The sequence below is a fragment of the Trachypithecus francoisi genome, unplaced genomic scaffold, assembly GCF_009764315.1.
Source record: "Trachypithecus francoisi isolate TF-2019V2 unplaced genomic scaffold, Tfra_2.0 Lachesis_group13, whole genome shotgun sequence".
Taxonomy (NCBI): Eukaryota; Metazoa; Chordata; class Mammalia; order Primates; family Cercopithecidae; genus Trachypithecus; species Trachypithecus francoisi.
Genome location: NW_022681458.1, coordinates 30055933 through 30074498, shown reverse-complemented (window position 1 = coordinate 30074498; position 18566 = coordinate 30055933).

Sequence of the window (18566 nt, the reverse complement as noted above, 5' to 3'; positions counted from 1 at the left end):
GCTGTTGATGATCAAGATATGACAAAGAGAAATTTTCCAAAACAAATTCTTTCTTCATAGCAAACATAGTGTAACAGTGAGAGGTCATTTTTAGTTGGCAGAAAAAAAATTTTGTATTCTGCACAGCTCTGTACACCGGCTACTCTTTATAACCTAAGAGAAAAGAGACTTGAGATCCCTTAAGGGGGAAGAGAATTTTCTTTTAACTCTTGCCTATCTGTGTGTATGTAGGTTTTGCTTCTCTTGCCCACAGGGATTTGGATATTTAGTCTGCATCCTACTCTGCAATTTGATTAGCTCTCCTGGATCAGTGCTTATTGGAATAATGTTTGACATCCCTGGAAGCTAAACCTTCCTCACGTAGGAAAGCACATCTGTTCCTTGTATCCATGTCCCCTGACTCAGTAACCATTCTCTGGTGGTTTCTATAAAACTGAATCCTTACAAGGCCAAACAACATCACTTTGCCACCTTAGTTAGGATATCTACTCAAGCAGAGAGCCCTAGTTAATTGGGAACGTGCTGCTGGATTTACAGAAGACCAAGATCCTCATGTAAAAAGGAAACCTTTCTTTCTGTGACTTCAAGAGGTTTTCCTTTAACCACAAAGACCCTGGATGCTGTTAGGCTCTGAAGTTTTTGATTATATAAGCAGCTGTTTATCATTTCTTTAGGGAAGAATTCGGCCATGTATCTTTAATACGCATTGTCTAAATCAGAAGTTTTTTTAATACTCTACTACAAATTCAGCTTTGCTACCATGTGCTCACTAAACATGCAACAAACATTTATTGCTGCTGATGAGTTCAGGAACTGGAATTTGCTGAAGCCCACTGTGATCGACAGCTGCCGAAGAACTGAATGTAGTCATTGTCTAGCACAAGCTCCCATGTGCTGCAAAAATCTGGAGAGGCTATCGGAATGACTGGTGTATGGCTCTCTGCCCTCAAATACCAGGTGTCATAGGTTGAGCCTCCCTTGTCCCAGTCCAGCCTGGACAACGTGAAGCAGAAGTACCGTTTTTGCACATGCTCTTGATTCAAATGCATGCTGAGCTCTCCCTGATCAGCTTGTTCCTTTGGGCGATATCACAATTTCATCTTGTTCAAGCTGTCTACATTCCTGTTTACTTAGGTTTGCAAATAGAACGTTAGCACTCAAATTAGTACTGACAGAACAACCTGCAAGTGTTCTAAATCCTCATTTGCCTTCATTCCAAGGGGCAGCACTGTTTTCAAAGCAATATTGTTTTATATCAAAATTGTCCTCGTGGCTTGAAAACATAATGACATAGAAATGCATGTCATGAAAACCCTGCATTCCTAATTTCAAATGCAGTCATCTAGGTGTTAAAATGGACACCAAAGGGCATCTAACTCCTTGACCAACACTGCCTGTTTTGAACTGTCTGTTTTTCTCATAGGGCACAGAGGTATGCGTAAACAACAGGAAAAAAAATATTTTAAAATAGTAATTCAGTAGTGCGTAGGAGTGATTTCTTTCCCTTAATATATAAACAACTCTGACCTACAAAATTCTTTTCTGCTAGTGCTCTGGTTCAATTGCCTGGAGACTCAGTGTCATGATTAGCTGAGAATAAGTTCCACTGCCTCTAATTGGCAGGTCTGGAGGCAGGATGGCCAATGAAAAGAAATCCTAAGGGGAGTGAACTGCTTCTTATCCTAACTCAGTTTTATTCGATGGGAAGTCTTGGGTAAGGTCACTAAATCATAGCCTGCTTCCATTTCTAAACAATGGTCAATATGTAAGAGAGCAGCAGTTCTCACCCCTGACTACATGTCAGAATCACCTCAGGAGCTTTTACAAAGTAATGTACCTTGGTGCCATCCAGACTAAGTTAAATCAGAATTTCTGGATACGGAGCCTGGATGTTGGTACGATTTAAATGCCCCGTGGGACCCTACAGTTCACTAGATGAGCAGAATCTAACATTCTGTTTATGCAGACATACAAAGAACCCTCACACAGGCTGTCAGGGTTAAGTGGTGCCTCCAATTCTTAAGACTTTGAGATACTCCATTATGAATAGGCTTGTTTCTCTTTGGAGTTTTCTTTGCATTCACTTGGTATTCACCTTTCTCTTCTCTGCAAACTTCCATCCACTTTCTGGCTTTTAAAAATTAGTTTTCATCTCTTATCTGCTCTTATGTCCTCATTTGAAGGATTTCTATTTCTTTCTCTCTCTCTTTTTTTTTAATACTTACATTTTAATGGTGTCTTGAGGAAGAGCAGAGATCTGATTATTCAGTCCACTGTGTTTAGCCAGATATATTTCTTTCTCTAAGTATCTGTTTGAATTTCTCATTTGTTTGGAGAGGCCTGGTTCAGTGTTCTATTTTTTTCTGATATGCCACATCTCTAGCATCACTCCAGAGCTCAGTTGCCACCCATCTGAGAAAAATATATGATGCACCTTTCACCCTGATTTTCCTTAGAGTCAGCAACTCGCCTGTTGGATGATCTTAGTCTCTCTACACTTTCAGGGAGGAGGAACTTGCCACATTCTTCCAGAAGCATTCTTCTCTCTTTTTACCTCTTTGCCACCTCCCTAAATATGTCATTGCCCTCTCTTTTGTGTGTTTTTCACAAATCTTACTCCTGATCTTCCTCATGACAGGTCTTGCAAAACCCCTACATATAATCTGTGTTATAACTAGTTTAAGGGAGAAATAATAACAATTCAAAAATATTTAAGAAAGCAATTACATTTTTTAGAAAGAAGTTTCTTTTAAATGGTTCCAGAAAACATTATTCTCTATCTTAAACAAATATTGTAAAGATGAAAAAGAAGAAGGACCTAGAGTCCTCCATGAGTTTTTAATAAATGAAAGCAATGACACATGGCTCAAAAGTGTAGAGTTTAGAAAGATACAACATGAAATTTGAAAGTTTCCATCACTACCTACAAGCCTCTGCCCTAAGATTAATTACTATTAACTAAATGTTTACATTTTATTTCTTAGCATATTCATGTATATGTAAATATATATGTCTCTATATCTATATTAATAGCAGTGTCAATCTTTGTTACATAAAAGGGGTTGTACTACTCACTCTACTTTGCAGCTTCTCTTTTTCATTTAGTAGAGTGGAAGTCTAGAAATAACTAAAGCCTGAATGTTTCATGACTAGAAATGTCTACAGGAAGGGGACATTATAAGGAAGTCTACAATATGTAACCAATGTGATTTTGTCTTTGAAAATCTGAAAGCCTTTATGAAAAGAAAACTTCTGAATAAAATTATAAACTTCTTTCTCAAGTCATTTCTCAATGTTGGTTTAATTATAATTTTAATTACAATTTTCTGACTTTTTTGCAATGTTAGCAGTAATGAAAATTCAGATGGATGACTGATGCCACCCCTAGAGATATACCTGAACGCAGCTCAAAACAAAATCATCCTGATCAGTAAACACTTTATTAAACTCACTGAAGCTTAACGACTTCAATTGTTTTTATCACATATGTCATTAAAAGCATTCTAATTTCATAACTTTAACAAAAGTAATTATTTTCAACTTCAACATTTTGAAGCTCTGACAGTACCAAAAAATAAAAACAAGCTGAAGACAATCTACTTGCTTAATCATATTATAAGAGATTCAAAATTCTGTACTGTAGTTAGCAATTTATTACTATTTTATGCTATATTTGTGTGTGTATGTGATGTGTGTGTTAGTCATGGTTCTCCAGAGGGACGGAAAGACTATGAATTGGCTGATGTGAAATCTGATTGCTGGGAAGTCCAAAGATCTGCAGCTAGCAATCTGGAGAACACAGAAGGCCAGTGGTGTAGTTCCAGCCCAGATCCTATATCTGACAGCCAGGGTAGCTGATGATATGAGTTCCGGTTCGGGTGTGAGTCTAAAAACAGAAGACCTATGTCCCAGCTTATCATCAGGCAGAGAGAAAGAGGGGATTATCTTTTTTCCCCTTCTTGTCCTATTCAGGCCTTCAACAGATGGATGAAACCCACTTACATCGGGGTATGAAATATCCTTTCTTAGTCTGTAGATTCAAATGTTAATCACATCCAACAGCATCCTCAAAAATACACCAAGAATAATATTTAAATATATGGGTACCCTACAGACACATAAAATTAATCATCATAACATATTTATGTATATTTGTATACAAATACATATACCATATAGCACTTCCTTATTAGATTATATACATTTGTGTGTAAGTTTATGTTTTTGGTTCTTAGAGAAATAAAAGTGGAAAATATCAGTCAGCTTATCTTTTTAAGATATTCTCTTATTAGTCATACAATTTTTCCTGTTTCAAAAAAATCAATATATTCTAGAATTTTAAAAACATGTATACGATTCTATTGAATCGGTGATTTAAAGAGTAGATCTGTTTAAACTCAGAGGAGTGGATGCCAACCAGATAGCTCATTATGGTGAATGTGGAGACCTACTTTCATCCTGTTTGTGAATTTTTTTTAAATGTGTAGCTACTGTATTATTATTATTATTATTATTATTATTTTGTAGCTACTTTATATGTAAAAAATCTGTTAAGTCTGCTTGACTGAAGTACCCACTCAAATACATAAACAAGTAGTTTTGATTTTAATAAAATACTACAAAGGCATACCCTTTTCATTTAAAATTGTAAGGGAAAATATTCAAACTATTAGACACTGGGGAACATAGAATTCTTTCTCACCAAGTCAGAATTGGATTTTGATCATCAACAATCAGAGACAAAAAGAGATTTTAGTGATCACGTTATAGAAATTTAACATCTCTGAGGTTAAATAACTTTAAAACTGTTAAACAGTTCAATTCATCAGTTAACTCTTGAGCACCCATACTATGCCTAAGACATGGCTAAATTTGCTGGGGTAAACTAAATAAAAGATGCTCTCCTAGTCTTTGCAATCTGAGCTGATTGCAGAAATTAGATTTAAATGTATTAAGAGGAACATTAAAATTGCAATTTTTAAAATCTATACCAATAGACCAGCACAAAGAGCAAAAATAGACAAGGTACCTATCCTTGCAGAACTGATAGTCTTATTCTCTATTATCTCCTCCCCTTTTCTTACTCCAAGACTCGATCATCACAGCTCTGTTTCCTTCCTGGACTTTACCCATACAGCTATAATCTGTCTCCCTTTTAATGAAGAACAGTCCTCTAAAGTCATGTGGAAAGTCATCTCTAAGCCTTGTAAATGTGGAAAGGGGCTGTAATAAATAGGGATTTTTCCCCCTTTCTCTCCTTGCCTCTCTTAAATTCTGTTTCTATACTGTGTGTATATGTAATGAATATATTCCAAAAGCCTTAATATGAATCCTTTGCTTCTGGGCCATTGATTGAAAGTTATATGCACATTGGTAGAGATTACAAAATGTGGACCCTTAATTTTAGGTTTCCAAAGTCCAAAGGGTAATAAAAATATGTGATAACTTTAAAATTTTCAAAGAAAGTAGGATAACATTGAAAAGCCGTGGTTATAAGAGTCTATGGTCATAACTGAGTTTCTAACTATATTGGAATACAACATATTAACAAAGTAAGAATGAAGGCTTGGCGAAGAAATATCCCTTCCTCATCACTAAATGTGTAGGAGTGATATGCCTTGATTTGCACATATGACTTGACTGTGTTGTTTCTGGTTGGTGCTGTGCTTGCAGCAAAATCAGCTGTGATTAATTAACTCCATTAGGAAACTCAAGTATGAAATATTTCAAATCAACTCGTAAGTGCATATTTAAAAATTGTAAATGGTTTTAAACTTTAAAGCCAATCCATCATCGTTTCCAGAACTATGTTTCCTGCAGTATTAATATTGCTTCCAATTATGCACATTTTTGCACATGACTATTAACTACAGATTTTACAAGGTAAAGGCTCAGGTTCACATTTGCAGTTTTAGGATGATTTATCCTCCATTTCTCTTCACAGAAATATTATAGGCATAATACACAGAACTTACTGTCTGTGGGTTCGGTACCACCATTCTTTCTAGTTTCTCTCATGTTTCTATGATCTGCCTGTCAGGTCTTCAAGAAACCTCACTTATGGAAGCGAAGATGACGGACAGTCCTAGCTGCTACCCTTTGAATTCATGACTGCATTTCCACAAAGGTCACACTTTCCCTGGACTGTTCCCAGTTAATGACTGAGAATGGTACCAGTGACCACCCATTCCTGCCTGCACAGGACACATCCAAAGTCCCTATGCTCAGGGACTTCCCATTAGTCTGGTCTAAAGTTTTTGCGAAGGGCACTGCAGTGTGAGATTCTTCCTATCTAATTCTTCCTTATCTCTTCTCTTTCATAGGTGTCAGATTCATATCTTCATGTGAAGTCTCTGCCTCCTAGTACTTCTCACTTCCCCCTTTATCCTTTACAGATGTATTCCTTAGCAAATATCTTTAGCCTTTAATTCAACCTGCTTCTTGGAGGACCCTAATTAGCACAGTCTTCTTTGTAGAAGTTTGTTCAACTGCCTCTTAAATGTTGATGTGTTCTAGCCTTTGTTCTTTCTCTTTCATACCATAATCCATTTTGGTTACTCCAGTATAGACAACATGGCATTTATCTGTTAGTATTTTCCAGATCTTTATTTCCATACCACATCACTTTCTGGACAACCAGAGCTGTCTATACATCTCACAACTAGATATATTCACTCAAAAGGACTACAGGCATCATAAAACCAACATATTATAAAGTGAGTGCATAATTATTCTTGAACTCACCAAACCCACTCTTTCTGTTGTATTATCTACTCAGTAAATTTTATCATCATCTGCTGGGAAACAGTTACCCAAATCAGATAACTGGTATTCATTCCTGACATATTTATTCCTCCATCCTGCCATCCAGTCATTACAGTCTGTCAGTCCTTCCCTATTAGTACCTCATGGCTCTATTCTTCTCATGCCATGTCTCAGTCAGCTGTTAAGTTAATGTTTGCAGAGAACAGGAAGCTAAATACAAAGTGACTGCAAGGAGGACTCCAATGACAAGCAAGCCTAATCATGATGCAGAATTTCAGAAACTCTCAAGAATTGGAGGTACCGTTCATCTCTGACATTTCATGTGAGGCATGGGATGAAAATAGATTCTTTGACTGTCTATAGAAGGAACTTTAGATCATGAACAGCCATACAATAGCTGGAGCCTGAAAGTTTCCTCTGAAGGTATACTGAACCAGAGCCAAATGAGATTTAGGGATTCAACACAATAGAGGGCTGGGAAAGGCTCAGTATTGAGAAGTGAAAGTCTACATGTTGATGGGAAGATGCCTCATCCCTGCTGCTTGGGTCCAGTAATGATGGCTGTCAGACATAAAATCACCATTTTACCCCTAAGACTCCACAAGAAGATAGATATATATGTATATTGAGAGAGAGAGAGAGACTGATTTTGGAGGGCTCTCTAATAACACAACTGGGTTTCTGCTTGTTGGAATCCTTTCATGGTAAAACCCATCAGTGGACAAGTTCCACTATAAATACAGGACTTTCATTCTATTTTTAGTGATTTGTCTTAAAAATGAAAAAAACAACAACCAAAAAAACCAACTCTGATGTGTAAGAGTAGAATAAAATAATTTCCCATAAACAAGTTTCAAAAATGTCAACTTATATTTATCTTTTATCAAGGAGGAGAAAGAAGGTAGAAAGGAGCTAAGAGAAAGAGTGGATGCAGGGCAAATGAGATCCGCACAGAGGAGAAGATAAAGGCCAGTCTGGACAGAGGGTCTGTCTAAGATTTAGAAAATAATCCACCAGTAGAAGCCAAAGGGGTCCAGCAGGAAAGCTTCATTTGGATGTCTGGAGCACAAGTTGACCTAGAGCAAACTAGTGTTTAGACTAATTCTACAATTCTGTTAGATGGTTTGGGAAGAATTGCTAATGGCACACAGGAAATAAAGCAAATGAAAAGGCAATAATTAACTCCAGGAATTCTTATAAAAGGAAAGTGTAATCATAAAACATGGCTTAAAAGGGAACAACGTGAATATAATCACAGTAAGATAAAAGTTGAATATTGCTTTCACTAACACATATGATATTAAAAATTAAAAGATACATGAAACTAAACCTTATTAAAACATTTGTACAGGTATCTTAAAGGGAAAGGAAGATGACTCTTCAACAGAGCAAATGTTCTCAAACATTACTGAGCATCAAAATCACCTAGAGAGTTTGTTGAAACAGAGATTACTGGGCTCCATCCTCAGTAGATCTGGAGTGGGGCCCAGAAATTTGCATTTCTAGCAGGTCACCAGGTGATGCTGCTGCTTTTAGTTTGTAAACCACATTTTGACAAATACTTCTATAGGATGTTTCACTTGTTGCGAGATCAACTGGGCCTTCCCCTGCAACTGGGATTATTTGAAATAAATCTTTAATAAAGATGCTTGGAATGCAACAAACATTGTTAAAATGTGATAATCACAGCCTTCCCTTCTCCTGCTCCCTCCCACAAAAGAGAGTCTATATTTGCTCACTCTTTGCTTCTCTTCAGAGAAAAACTCTTACCTAATGAAAAAGGGACCCAGTTATTCTACATAGTAAGAAATGGTTTTTGGGAAAGACCATTAAAAGTAGTAGTTGTTATACCTGTGAGTGATTTGATACATGCAAAAAGAGAAGTGAATTCCAATTATTGTATTAATGTTAGCTCCTGAATCATTATTTTAGCATGCAAGACAGTTTGAGGACCTATACCTGTAGATTCCTCAAACTAATATTATGTACTTAGGAATAACAAGAGAGTACATGAAAAAATCCTACTAGCCTGAGTTATCCAACAGGTGCCAAAAAAAAAAAAAAAAAAAAAAAAAAAAAAGAATTCTGAAGCTGAAAGAGTGGGCTGTTCTGTTTTTCTGAGAAATGGGAGTTTTAACTATTATCTAAGAGTAAAAATTCAGAAATAAATATGTAGAGCCAGCAAAGAAAGGCCTGGTGTGAATTCACCTGTGATTAATTTCTAAACCCATAGGTGCAGTCTTAGAACACTCAGCCAGATGTAAATAGAATTAACCTATATTAATCTCTGCCCTCCAAAGGGAAAAATTGAATCCCTAATTACTTAAAATTAAAAAAAAAATCATTGAGAAAATAAATTTAGGTAATCCTGCCAAAATATGCTAATTCTTAATTATATTACTTATTACTCTTAAATTATCCCCACATATGCACTCTTCCGTATTGCATTTTATTGCTACCTGCTTTATGCATATAAAATGTTATGCAGCATTTTGAGAGCAGGCTAGAGGAATTGCTTCCATCATAAACCTTCATATTTTTCTAGCGTTTTATCTACTTTTTCAAAGCATTGTCACATCTGTTATACTTAATTTTATTTTTAGAACTGAGCAAGAAAACCTTGTTTTGGTTTCTTGGGGAATCCCTGACTTACTATATTTCCTAAAGCAGTGTATATTCATTCAGAGATCTGTCTCCAGTTCCTCCTCCCAGCCTAATTACTTAAATACAGACTGTAAGGCTACTCTTTTGTAGCACTTAGCTCTTCCTTGAGGGAACTGCACAGGAGCTAGGAAATGAGCATGTCCAAGCTCCCTCACTATGCAATGGTGAACAAATTGGCAACCTTCTTCTCCCACTTGTGCTGAGTAGTAAAAGAGTAGAGGCGCTTATATAGTACAGTGAATACATGGTTTAATTTAAGGGATTTTTTTGCTACTTTTTCCAATAGATATATTTGGAAGACAAAATATCTTCATTTTTCTAAAATTTTCTTCATATTCTAAAGGTACAAGTGATCTTTTTATTATTATTATTATTATTATACTTTAAGTTCTAGGGTACATGTGCATAATGTGCAGGTTTGTTACATATGTATACTTGGGCCATGTTGGTGTGCTGCACCCATCAACTTGTCAGTACCCATCAACTCGTCATTTACATCAGGTAAAACTCAGAATGCAATCCCTCCCCGCTCTCCCCTCCCCATGATAGGCCCCGGTGTGTGATGTTCCCCTTCCCGAGTCCAAGTGATCTCATTGTTCAGTTCCCACCTATGAGTGAGAACATGCAGTGTTTGGTTTTCTGTTGTTGCGATAGTTTGCTGAGAATGATGGTTTCCAGCTGCATCCATGTCCCTACAAAGGACACAAATTCATCCTTTTTTATGGCTGCGTAGTACTCCATGGTGTATATGTGCCACATTTTCTTTATCCAGTCTGTCACTGATGGACATTTGGGTTGATTCCAAGTCTTTGCTATTGTGAATAGTGCTGCAATGAACATACGTGTGCATGTGTCTTTATAGCAGCATGATTTATAATCCTTTGGGTATACACCCAGTAGTGAGATGGCTGGGTCATATGGGACTTCTAGTTCTAGATCTTTGAGGAATCGCCATACTGTTTTCCATAATGGTTGAACTAGTTTACAATCCCACCATTGCTCATAACTGTGGTAGGAAAAAATTAATTTATGACATAGTCCTGGCTTATCCTTCTTAGTTTGTAATTTAGTTTGTTTAAACATAAACATTCATTATTTTTAAAAAGCATTATTGGAGTGTAATTGACATACAATAAATTGCTATAAAAGTGTAAAATTGCTATAAAGTGTACAACTTGATAGATTTTGACATAGGCGTATACATGTGAATCTGTTACCACAATCAAGATAATGACCTTGCCCATCACCCTCAGAAATTTCCTTGGCTCTGTTATAATCTTTCCATGGGTACCTGATCTCTACCACCAGGAAGTCACTGATTTGTCCTCTGTTGCTAGGAGTTCATATTTTCCAGAATTTTATATCAATGAAACCATGCAATTTATAGTCATTTTTGTCTAGTTTCTTTCCCTCACTATTAATTATTCACCCATGTTGTAATGTATGTAAATAGTTCATTCTTTATTTTGCTGAGAGTATTTTATTGTGTGAGTGTGATGTAATTGGCTCATCCATTTACCTATTGATGAACATTGGATTATATGTAGTTTTGGCTCTTACAAATAAAATTGCTGTGAATATTCATGTAAAAAAAAAAAAAAAGAGTAGAGGCTAAACTTGAGTCCTTTGTGATTTTGCATGGAGATAATTCAAGGAACTGCGGAAATGGGTCTTGTCAGTACCCACTCAAAAGAGGCAGCCTCCTTTTACAGATATACTCCTGAGGAACTGCCTCCCAGAAAGTGTGAATCTCAAAGTAGTGGTAAATGGTAGAATACTGTGTCAATTTGTAACTTTTTTTTTACTTTTTCATAGCTCTTCAAACATAAAAGAGAAACATGTTCACTACTTAGTGTCTGGGGACTCATACTTTTTTACTTCCTTCTAATAGATGCAATATGCATGCGGTAGTTATTAGCCTTCTTTATTTTATTTGTTTTACTTTTTGGTCACAGTCCTTTTAAAAATCTGATGATATTCACAGATTGCTCCCATAAATAAGTCACATCCAAACTTACAAACATTTTGCATATTATTTCAAGAGATATATAAATACCTTAAAGTTCCTTTCTGAAATTTAGTTTACTAATTCCTGATAGTGAAATATGCACTAGTTTTGAACTTAAAATAGATTCAAGTCTTAGCCATGTTACTCTTTGGCCTTGTGTATTTATGTTTCCAAGTTTTCAGTTTCTCTATTTGTAAAATTGAAAACATAATGTGTGTCCTGCCTTCTTCACAGAATAAAGCTAGCAATATTTTAATTGTTGAGTATTTTGGTTGTCATAACAGCCACACAATAGAAGAAACAGCACTCTGATTTTCCTGTAGGGATATATTCTTCCCATCATAGAAATAATCTTGGTGACACAGTCAATCATGATGCCCCAAATTCTGACCAAGTGGTGGACATGTGGCAAAATGTTGCACCTCAGATATTCCCTTGAACTTTGAAAGTAGTGACATAAAAAATGAAAATGTTTGTATGTACGTTATTCTAACTCTGATTATAATACTCTAATTATAATCTCCTCTAATTGTCCTCTAATTGTTTTATTCAAGACTGTGGTTAAAAACTGGTAATCAATTTGAAACAAAGTAAGTGGGGTTTTTAAATCTTTGATAATGTTTCATAGTTATAAATGCATAGAAAAGCAAGGATTCATAGATTTGATAAATCTAATGCTCCCTGCTATACTGTTGACTCCAGGAGAACAGGTACATAATGGTGCCTGTCTTTTTACTCTTGGATGCTCAGTATACATTGAAGAGTGTCTGGCATACAGCTGGTAGTCAGCAAACAGTTATAGAAAGAAAGGAAGAACAGATTGAGATCAGTGAGATAGTCAGGGGCTAGATTACAGAGGACATCATAAATCATAGTAAAATGAGTGGATTTAATTATTTCTAACCACTAAACAGTTTTAATCATGGATGATATGATCATTGCCTAAAATTGAACTCAAGGTGAATTTCTCATACATTTCAGATCCCATGATTGACTTATAGAAGGCACAAAATATATAAGTAACCAAAATACAAGTCTAAAAATTAGAACATAAGGAATTGTAGATAGAGATAAAAGACAGAGGAAAAAGCTATAACTTTAAAGATACTACATGGTTAATATATTTATTTCTCTGAAATATTGTATAGTTTTGTAAAAACATTGCTATTAAGAAAGAGAATTTCAAAAGGAAAATGTCATTTTCCATAGTGAATTGAGTTGCAGACATCTTCTCTGCCAGACTTCTGTGCTTACAGCATTAAAGTTACAAAGTCCCTGAGGTTAAAGGTATTGTCCATTCCATCTGGTAACTACAAGGATAGGAGGAAAATATTATTAAGTTTTGGATTCTTTGCCTCAAATAACCTGTCAGTGTAATACGATGCCAATGATATCTGTTATTTTGAGGGCTACACAAAATAATTGCAATGTTCATGACAAAACAATTCATGCAGACACACTCTAAGAGTTCTAAAAAAATAGCAATAACGACATGTGCTCCAGAAATTAAAATCAGGCTACAAAATTTTAATTTTTTATCTTGGAATAATTATAGATTCAGCAGAATGTCCAAAGACAGTAAGATGTTCCATGTACTCTTTACCTAGTTTACCCCAGTAGTCATGTCTTATTTAATTACAATACACTGTCAAAACTAGGAAATTAACATTGGTACAATGTACACACACAGTTCTGTGTCATTTTATTACATGTATTAATTTATGGTAATACCACTGAAGTCGAGAAATGAAACTATCTCCACAAAGATCTCTTTTGTGATACTCCTTTACAGTTTTGGTTTGGTTCAGGTACATCAGCATCTTGAGTCTGGTCATTCTTGACACCCTAACCTGAAGAAGCTAAAGCCTCAATCAATGATGAGAACTCCAACTGACCAAACCTGGCCTTTCTGGAGTATACCTTTGGTATCAAACTTTGAAATCAAAAATTAGAATTGTGAATAAAAATATGGATGTCTAACCAATTATTTGGAAATAAAATGTTGAATTATAAATGAAATATACTCAGGAATATGTTGTTTTCTAGAATCCAATGAATTGAGTTTTACTGAATGCAAAAAATCAGACCCATGTTTTCTTTAAAAGTTGTTTTATATTAAAGCTTCAGTTTGCTGAACTTATCATTTTATGAGTTCTGTTTAGACAGTGTAGTATAGTGGGTGATCTCAGTACCTTATAGCATTTGAGCAAACTTGATTATTTTTCACTGTTTTGATATTTCATCTATTTTAGCATTTATATGTTATGTTAAGCTAAAATGTATTAAAACATTCATTTGTATGTATGTTTAGAGTAACTTGACAATTCTGTTAGATGGTTTGGGAAGAATTGCTAATGGCACATAGGAAATGAAGCAAATGGAAAGGCAATAATTAACTCCAGGAAATTTTATAAAAAGAAAATGAATATGGCTTAGAACAACATAAATACAATCACAATAGCATAAAAGTTGAATATTACTTCCACTAAATCTCAAAACATGTTAGAATAAAACACAAGGAGGCAAGGAAAGTAAAACAGATAAATAAGAGGAGACAAACAGAAAATAAATAATATCATACCCTAACATATCAATATTTTCTTTAAATGTAAGTAATCCATACCAATTAAAAGGTAGAGTTGATTTTTTTTTCTTTCTTTCTTTTTTTTTTTTTTTTTTTTTTTTTTTTTTGAGATGGAGTCTTGCTCTGTCACCCAGGCTGGAGTGCAGTGGTACAATCTCGGCTCACTGCAAGCTCTGCCTCCCGGGTTCACACCATTCTGCTGCCTCAGCCTCCCATGTAGTTGGGACTACAGGTGCCCACCACTACGCCTGACTAATTTTTTTGTATTTTTAGTAGAGATGGAGTTGCACTGTAGCCAGGATGGTCTCGATCTTCTGACCTCATGATCCTCCCACCTCGGCCTCCCAAAGTGCTGGGATTACAGGCCTGAGCCACCATGCCTCACTAGTAGAGTTGATTTTATAAAAGACATGAATCAACTGTAATTGATTCCTATTCTTCATGGTATCTATGTTCTATAAAGTTGACACAAACACTAATTTATTGCTCCTAGTAGAAATACAGGGCCAGGTTCCTGCAAGCTTCTGGTCACAACATTTTCATCAATTGATTAATGTATAACCACATATTATATATGTTTCTGTTAAAGGACACTTATTTAATATATATTGCAATTAACATTGAATTCATGGCCAACAAGATCATAACTCATGCCTGAATGAAGCTTGTGTAACATGTAATTTTTTCATAAGGCACATGATAGTCTTCTTGTACTAAGGAACATGGGACAGCCCTTTAGCACTATGCTTACGGGTCATAATAAACAGTGAAATCACCAATTGAAAGTACAAAAATATGAAACTATGACATTAACTAGATCACATAAAGGATGCTTGCTTCCAGCATAAGAACTGAAACAAAAGAAAGTGTCACCTTGATTGACTTCAGCTAAGAATGTATATATTCGTTGACATTTTTTTTTTTGCCATTCTGTATATGTCATGAATGATGGCAAAAATACTGTATTTATTTTGAGTTATGAATAAATTTTAGTAAGTAGACTATTTGAAAATATGGACTTGTAAATATTAAGAATTGACTATATATGTAATTTATAAGAAACTCACTTGAAATTTATTGAAATAGGTAAATTGAAAGTAAAAGAATAAAATTAGTTTTCATATGCAAATACTGATTTTTAAAAGATGCGTGCATGCATAGCTATAGTTGTATCAGTTACAATAGACTTCAGAGTGAAGAAAATTAGTAGCAACAAGGAGGGATATTATATGATGCTAAAAGATTCATCCACCAGGAAGATATAATGATACTAAATGTGTATCTACCAACAAACAGACCCTCAAAATTTGTGAGGCAAAAATTGGTAGAAATAAAAGGAGAAATTAACAAGTATGCAATTTTAATTGTGAACTTTAATATAAATTATAGAATTTTTTTATTAAAAAATCAGCAAGAATATAGAAGATCTAAATAAACCAATTAACCAATAGTATCTAATCAACGTGTATATACTAATTGACATAATATCCCAGCCAATAACAATAGAATACTTATTTTTTCAATTATTCATGAAATATTTATCAAAATAGACCATATCCTGGCCATAACAAACCCTAACAAATTTAAACTACTTGAAATTATACAGGGTATGTTTTCTGACCATAATGAAATTAAAGTAGAAATCATTAACAGGTAAGAGTAAAACTCTCTAAGAAATTTAGAAACATGCTTCTAAATAGTTCAAGGGTAGAAGAAGATGTCTCAAAGGAAGTAAGATATTTAGAGAACTGAATGAAAATGGAAATAAAGTTAATCAAAACACATGATTTTGCACCTGAACAATGCTGATATGCTTATAAATACTTACGTTGGAAAAGATGAATAGTCTTAAATCAATAGTCTAACTTCTTATCTCAAGAAATTAGGAAAAGTGGAGCAAAGTAAACCTAAAGCATAAAATGGAAGAATTTAATAAAGATAGTAGCAGAAATCAATGAAATTCAAAATAAGAAATAATACAGAAATTCAATAAAGCAGAAAGTTTTCTTCAGAAAAAAAATCAATAAGAATGATAATCTAGTAAAACTGGCAAAAAATATAAAAGAGAAAGACATAATTAATATTAGCAATGAAAGAGAAGCATCACCACTGCTCCCACAGCCTGTAAAAAGAAAAGGCAATATAGAAAATAAATGTATACTCATATATATTTAAATGTAGAAGACATAGACTAATTTCTTGAAAACCACAGACTACTAACACTCAACTAGAATGAAACAGATAGCCTAAACAGCCCTATAATAGTTTTCAAAAATTAAATTGGGATTAAAAAGCTTTCCAAAAGTAATCTCAGGCCAGATTGTTTCACTGGGGAACTCTATAAATATTTTAAAGAAGAATTAACACTAATTTTACAGAACATCTTACAAAAAAATAGAAGATGAAACATTTTCTAACTCATTTTATGAAGCCAGATTTATCCAAAATCAGACAGTGTCCACCACCCCCCAAAAAAAAGAAAAAGGAAAAAAGAAAACTAGAAATATTATATTAGCAAATTGAACAAAACAATATATAAAAATAATTATAACCATGTGAGATTTATTCCAGTTATGTAAGACTGGTTTAACATTCAAAAGCCAAACATTGTAACTCACCATCTCGACAGTCTATAAAGGAAAAAAATCATAGGATTATATTATTTGGTACAGCAAAAGCACTTGATAAACTCCATAGCCATTCATAATAAAAGCTGTCGGCATGTTATGAATAGATAGGAATTGTGATATTGAAAAATTTGATCTTCAGCCCATTTCTTGACATACAACTCCTAAAATCCTTAGAATTTCCAAAGAAATGTCTTTTTGTATGCTACTGAGTTGACTGGTGGCTGGCAGTGCCTAGGTAGCTTCCAAATGAGGGCTGTTCATCAGAAAGACCAAGGCATAATTACAGTGGTGAGACTTTCAGATACACCCTCCAACCTATGGGGAGAGGAAAGGTGCTGAAGTCAAACTGATTACCAATGGGCAATGGCTAAATCATGCCTACATAGTTAAGCCTGTATGAACACTCCAAAAGACTAGGTTCAGAGAGCTGAACATGTGGAGGCTTACAAGCAGGTGAACAAGAACTCATCCTTGTACCAGGAGGGTGGCACACCCCAACTCTATGGGGACAGAAACTCTTATGCTCAGGATCCTTCTAGACCTCACCCTATGTATCTCTTCATCTGGCTGTTTATTTGTATCCCTTAAAATATTATTTGAGTCAGGTCCAGTGGCTCACGCCTGTAATCTCAGCACTTTGGGAGGCCAAAGTTGGTGGATTGCTTGAGCCCAGGAGCCTGAGACCAGCCTGGGCAAAATGGTGAAACCCTGTCTCTACTAAAAATACAAAAATTAGCTGGGCATGGTGGCACATGCCTATAATCTCAGCTACTCAGGAGGCTGCAGCAGGAGAATTGCTTGAACCTGGGAGGCGGAGGTTGCAGTGAGCTGAGATGATGCCACTGCAATCCAGCCTGGGCAACAGAGTCATACTGTCTCAAAAAAAAAAAATAAAAATAATAAAATAAAATAAAAATTATTTGTAACAAACCAGTAAATTTAAGTGTTTTCCTGAATTTTGTGAGCAAGTCTAGAAAATTCATGAAACCCAAAGAAGGATTCATGGAAACCCCAACTTGAAGCCAGCTGATGAGAAGTTTTGGAGGCCTGAACTTGTGTCTGGTGAGAAAGAGAGGATAGTCTTATGGGACTGACACCTCAACCTGTGGTGTCTGAGGCTAGCTTCAGGTAGATCATGTCAGAATTGAATTGAATTAGAGGACACCTAGCTGGCGTTCACTGCAGAACTGATTGCTTGCTTGGTGTGTGGCAAGAAATCCCCTCACATTTGGTCACAGAAGTCTTGTGAGTTGATTGTTGTGAGAACAGAGGAAAAAAAACAGTTTGAGTTGGTTTTTTGTCACAGGAATTCTACCATCTTGATAAAGAGCATCTACAACAAATCTAATACTATTACAAAATCATACTTCATTGTGACAGACTGAATGCTTTGCTCATAAGATTGGTAATGAGGCAAGTGTGTTCTCTCTCATCACCCCTATTCAATGGAGGACTGGCAGTTCTAGCCACTGAAATAAGGCCAGAAAATAAATAAATAAATAAAAGGCATAAAGATTGGAATGAAAGAGAGAAACTACTCAATTTGCAGATGGCATAATTGTCTACATTTTTTTAAAAACTCCCAAGTAACCTACAAAAGAAAACTTTCTAGAACTATTAAGTTCAGCCAAGTTGCAGAATACAAGATCAACACATGAAAATGAATCATATTTCTATATCGTAACAAAGAACACATGGAAACCAAAATTAAAAACTCAATACCATTTACAGTTGACAAAGGCTGTGTCCTTGACCAAACTCATTAGGCAAATCTGAGCCCTCTTCTCAACTAGATCTCAATCCTGGCCTACTGTAAAATAAGAATTCTGCCAAGTCAGATTTGCAAGAATCATTCTACCTTTGATAACTAATCCCCCTTTATATCTGATCAAGTATCTCATTCCCCACCCTTTAT